The sequence below is a fragment of the Aegilops tauschii genome, chromosome 6, assembly GCF_002575655.3.
Source record: "Aegilops tauschii subsp. strangulata cultivar AL8/78 chromosome 6, Aet v6.0, whole genome shotgun sequence".
Taxonomy (NCBI): Eukaryota; Viridiplantae; Streptophyta; class Magnoliopsida; order Poales; family Poaceae; genus Aegilops; species Aegilops tauschii.
This window is the reverse complement of record NC_053040.3, coordinates 193167845-193174020: the sequence shown is the minus strand read 5'-3', so window position 1 is coordinate 193174020 and position 6176 is coordinate 193167845. Positions and strand designations below refer to the sequence as shown.

At 36.5% G+C, this 6176-nt stretch overlaps 1 long non-coding RNA gene across 1 annotated transcript; it reads right to left on the bottom strand.

Annotated features, from left to right (window-relative positions):
* Positions 1 to 628: 628 nt before the first annotated feature.
* On the bottom strand, positions 629 to 5415 carry LOC141025596 (uncharacterized). The gene is made up of 2 exons (XR_012187545.1): positions 3016 to 5415; positions 629 to 1973 (listed from the first exon to the last, which is right to left on the bottom strand). It is a non-coding gene; the product is annotated as an uncharacterized lncRNA (long non-coding RNA).
* Positions 5416 to 6176: the final 761 nt, after the last annotated feature.

The following is a 6176-nucleotide window of genomic DNA, read 5'->3' as shown; positions in this document are numbered from 1 at the left end:
GGAAAATTGCATTTTTGGAATTTGCAATAATGCGATGGGCGAACGACGGGAATTGAACCCGCGCATGGTGGATTCACAATCCACTGCCTTGATCCACTTGGCTACATCCGCCCCTTATCCAGCTAAAGGATTTTTTGCTTTTTTCCATTGATCATTATTCTATTTATTCTGACCTCCGTACTTCGATCGAGATATTGGACATAGAATGCCACTCTTTAAAAAGGAAAAAAGGAGTAATCAGCTGTGACACGAAAAAAACCGAATCCTTTTGTAGCTCATCATTTATTGGCAAAGATAGAAAAGGTCAATATGAAGGAGGAGAAAGAAACAATAGTAACGTGGTCCCGGGCATCTAGCATTCTACCCACAATGGTTGGCCATACAATCGCGATTCATAATGGAAAGGAACATATACCTATTTACATAACAAATCCTATGGTAGGTCGCAAATTGGGGGAATTCGTGCATACTCGGCATTTCACGAGATATGAAAATGCAAGAAAGGATACTAAATCTCGTCGTTAACTGAATTCTGAATAGAAAGATTAAGAAGAAAAAAAGATTCAAAATAAAGTAAAGGTAGGCGGGGAATAACCTTATTTATGACAAGTTTCAAACTAGTAAAGTATATCCCTAGGATAAAGAAGAAGAAAAGTGGGCTAAGGAAACTCGCAAGGAAAGTTCCAACCGATCGTCTACTTAAGTTCGAGAGAGTTTTCAAAGCACAAAAACGTATCCCTATGTCTGTTTTCAAAGCACAAAGAGTTCTTGACGAGATTCGCTGGCGTTACTACGAGGAAACTGTTATGATACTGAACCTCATGCCCTATCGAGCATCTTATCCCATCTTAAAGTTGGTTTATTCGGCAGCCGCAAATGCTACTCATTATAGGGATTTCGACAAAGCGAATTTATTTATTACTAAAGCCGAAGTCAGTAGGAGTACTATTATGAAGAAATTCAGACCTCGAGCTCGAGGACGTAGTTTCCCCATAAAAAAAAGCATGTGTCATATAACAATTGTACTAAATATAGTAAAGAAATCTAAATAACCTTTAGATCCATCTAAGATTTCGATTCCCGGTAAAAAAAATATAGAATAGAAAAATATGGGACAAAAAATAAATCCACTCGGTTTCAGACTTGGTACAACCCAAAAACACCATTCCTTTTGGTTCGCACAACCAAAAAATTATTCTGAAGGTCTACAGGAAGATAAAAAAATAAGGGATTGTATCAAGAACTATATACAAAAGAATAGGAAAAAGGGCTCGAATAGAAAAATAGAATCAGACTCAAGTTCCGAAGTAATTACACATAATAGAAAAATGGACTCAGGTTCAAGTTCTGAAGTAATTACACATATAGAAATCCAAAAAGAAATCGATACGATCCACGTCATAATCCATATTGGATTCCCAAATTTATTAAAGAAAAAAGGAGCAATCGAAGAATTAGAGAAAGATCTACAAAAGGAAATTAACTCTGTAAACCAGAGATTTAATATTTCTATCGAAAAAGTGAAAGAATCTTATAGACAGCCTAACATTCTTGCAGAATATATAGCTTTCCAATTAAAAAATAGAGTTTCATTCCGAAAGGCAATGAAAAAAGCCATTGAATTAACTAAAAAAGCAGATATAAGGGGAGTAAAAGTAAAAATTGCGGGTCGTCTCGGAGGAAAAGAAATTGCACGCGCCGAATCTATTAAAAAGGGTAGACTTCCCCTCCAAACAATTCGCGCTAAAATTGATTATTGCTGCTATCCAATTCGGACTATCTATGGAGTATTAGGTGTAAAAATTTGGATATTCGTAGACGAAGAATAAGTAATCTTGTCTTCGGATTCTGTCCATTGATAGAATAAAAAATGACAAGAGACTTTTTTCCTGAAATCCCTGCAAAAGAAGAAATTATACCTCTTTCTATAAGATTTAATGAAAATTGATAAATCATTTAATATAATTGCTATGCTTAGTGTGTGACTCATTATTTTTTCCTTTTTAAGAAAAAAACTTAGTAATTATAGAAAATTAACTAATAACCAACCTATTGCTTCGTATTGTCGAGATCCTAACTAAGAAACAGTCACTATATGAATAAATACCTCTATCATAAATGAGTAGATGTGTCATATAGTTGTAGCAACTGCAATTTTTTTCTCTAAAAAAGAAAAGGGATTCTAGGTTGTGAAGCAAAACTAAAGGGATGTGGATAAAGGGCGGGATGATAGAAAGAAGGAAGAGGAAATAAATAAGATATAGGATTCCACTATGTATGGTCTATGAATTACATCATAAAAGGCAATGTGATAAAGCATCAATATAATAAAAATAATAGAGAATTAAAAATTGTAACTTGAAACAAGAACTACAAATTTAAAGCAATAATAAAGAGCCGCCCGGGTTAATAAAACTGAGAAAAATTAACTCGCAAAGAAATTTTTTGGAAGCTCCGTTGCGGGATTCAGACCTAACCATTCAAGGAGAAGCAGTGGGAACGACAGAACCTATGATTCCATAGGATTTTATTGAAAAGAATCCTAACACTTCATTGGGTGGGATGGCGGAACAAACCAAAAAAATTGTCTTATTTGGTAAGTTTATAAATTAACAAATAAGACAGGAAAGAGTAAATATTCGCCCGCGAAATTCTTATTGAATTAGAATACTTTACCGCGATTCAATAAGAGTAAAAATAAGGATTTTTTAAAGAAGGATTCCATTATCTATAAATATAGAATTTAGATAAATATACACACACATCTGGATATATTCTAGATCTTCTTTTTTGACTATATATTATATTTTTCTGTTTTAACAAATTCAATATAAAAAAAACCGAACTTATTCTATTATCTATTAATGTGTATCTATCCGTACCGTAATATTTTTGAATATTATGAATTAGAGAAATTTACATGCTTTCTCATTCCATTCGCGAGGAGCTGGATGAGAAGAAACTCTCATGTCCAGTTTTGCAGTAGAGATGGAACTAAGAAAGAGAACCATCGACTATAACCCCAAAAGAACCAGATTTCGCAAACAACATAGAGGAAGAATGAAAGGAAAATCCTGCCGAGGCAATCGTATTTGTTTTGGTAGATATGCTCTTCAAGCACTTGAACCCGCTTGGATCACGGCGAGACAGATAGAAGCAGGACGAAGAGCAATAACACGATATGCACGTCGTGGTGGAAAAATATGGGTACGTATATTTCCCGACAAACCGGTTACACTAAGACCCACGGAAACACGTATGGGCTCGGGAAAGGGGTCCCCCGAATATTGGGTATCCGTTGTTAAACCTGGTCGTATACTTTATGAAATGGGGGGAGTATCTGAAACTGTAGCTAGAGCAGCTATCTCCATAGCTGCCAGTAAAATGCCCATACGAAGTCAATTTATTCGATTAGAGATATAGAACCCTAAAAGGGGTATGGAAGATAAAAAAAATGCCCGGTTTTTCTTTCTGGAAAGACAATATTTCTTTCATCCTTTTGCATTGAAATAACAAATTGAAATCAAAATAAAAAATAATATGATTCAACCTCAGACCCTTTTAAATGTAGCAGATAATAGTGGAGCTCGAAAATTGATGTGTATTCGAGTCATAGGAGCTGCTGGTAATCAGCGATATGCTCGTATTGGTGATGTTATTGTTGCTGTAATCAAAGACGCATTGCCCCAAATGCCTCTAGAAAGATCCGAAGTAATTCGAGCTGTAATTGTACGTACATGTAAAGAGTTCAAATGCGAAGACGGTATAATAATCCGCTATGATGACAATGCTGCGGTTATAATTGATCAAAAAGGCAATCCAAAAGGAACTCGAGTTTTTGGCGCGATTGCCGAGGAATTGAGAGAATTGAATTTTACCAAAATAGTTTCATTAGCTCCTGAAGTATTATAAATACTAGTAGGCGAAATTGAGACCAAAGAATTAATTTAGGAGATTGTGTTTTACGTATATGTTTTAAAATCCAAAATGAAAAAACATGTTGATTATAGAAAAATTAGGAGGAACCTAGAATTAGAGTCTTATGGGCAAGGACACTATTGTTGATTTACTAACCTCTATAAGAAATGCGGACATGAATAAAAAATGAACAGTTCGAGTAGTATCTACAAATATTACCGAAAACATTGTTAAAATACTTCTACGAGAGGGTTTTATTGAAAGTGTTCGGAAACATCAGGAACGTAACAGATATTTCTTGGTTTCAACTTTGCGACATCAAAAGAGAAAGACTAGAAAAGGAATATATAGAACAAGAACCTTTTTTAAAGCGTATCAGCCGACCCGGCTTACGAATTTATACCAACTATCAAGGAATTCCTAAAGTTTTGGGTGGAATGGGAATTGCTATTCTTTCTACTTCTCGAGGAATAATGACAGATCGAGAAGCTCGACTAAACAGAATTGGGGGAGAAGTCTTATGTTATATATGGTAATCGCCCCGCCTATAGTGCTCGAATTCTATCTCGCCCTTCCTATTTTTAAATTAAAAATAGAAAAATAGGAGGAAAAAAATATGACAGAAAAAAATAGGAGAGAAAAAAAACCCGAGAGAAGCAAAAGTAACTTTCGAAGGTTTAGTTATGGAATCCCTACCCAATGGAATGTTCCGCGTTCGGCTAGAGAATGACACCATCATCCTAGGCTATATTTCAGGAAAGATACGGTCTAGTTCTATACGAATACTGATGGGGGATAGGGTCAAAATTGAAGTAAGTCATTATGATTCAAGCAAGGGACGTATAATTTATAGACTTCCCCATAAGGATTCGAAGCGTATCGAAGACTCGAAGTATAGCGAAGATTTGAAGGATACCAAAGATTCAAAGGATTAGGTTTTTCTTTTTTTTTCTAGGGTAATAAATTCTAAGTTCTAAAATTCAAGCGAAGAGACTTATTTCACCCACTTGGAATAAACGCTTTGATCACACTATCAAAGCGTTTATTCCAACTCCGAGAGGCTTGCACCAGTCCATAAATGGATCGTTGGAGCTTGCACACTTTGTTAGCTCCCTTTGGATCGACAAAACCTTCCGGTTGCATCATATACAACTCTTCTTCCAGAAATCCATTCAGGAATGCAGTTTTGACATCCATTTGCCAAATTTCATAATCATAAAATGCGGCAATTGCTAACATGATTCGGACAGACTTAAGCATCGCTACGGGTGAGAAGGTCTCATCATAGTCAATCCCTTGAACTTGTCGAAAACCTTTCGCAACAAGTCGAGCTTTATAAACAGTAACATTACCGTCAGCGTCAGTCTTCTTCTTGAAGATCCATTTATTTTCAATTGCTTGCCGATCATCGGGCAAGTCAACCAAAGTCCATACTTTGTTCTCATACATGGATCCCATCTCGGATTTCATGGCCTCAAGCCATTTTGCGGAATCTGGGCTCACCATCGCTTCTTCATAGTTCGTAGGTTCGTCATGGTCTAGTAACATAACCTCCAGAACAGGATTACCGTACCACTCTGGTGCGGATCTTAATCTGGTTGACCTACGAGGTTCAGTAATAACTTGATCTGAAGTTTTATGATCATTATCATTAACTTCCTCACTAATTGGTGTAGGTGTCACAGAAACTGGTTTCTGTGATGATCTACTTTCCAATAAGGGAGCAGGTACAGTTACCTCATCAAGTTCTACTTTCCTCCCACTCACTTCTTTCGAGAGAAACTCCTTCTCTAGAAAGGATCCATTCTTAGCAATGAATGTCTTGCCTTCGGATCTGTGATAGAAGGTGTACCCAACAGTTTCCTTTGGGTATCCTATGAAGACACATTTCTCCGATTTAGGTTCGAGCTTATCAGGTTGAAGTTTCATCACATAAGCATCGCAACCCCAAACTTTAAGAAACGACAACTTTGGTTTCTTGCCAAACCATAGTTCATATGGCGTCGTCTCAACGGATTTCGATGGTGCCCTATTTAGAGTGAATGCAGCCGTCTCTAAAGCATAACCCCAAAACGATAGCGGTAAATCAGTAAGAGACATCATAGATCGCACCATATCTAGTAAAGTACGATTACGACGTTCGGACACACCATTACGTTGTGGTGTTCCGGGTGGCGTGAGTTGCGAAACTATTCCGCTTTGTTTCAAATGTAGACCAAACTCGTAACTCAAATATTCTCCTCCACGATCTAATCGTA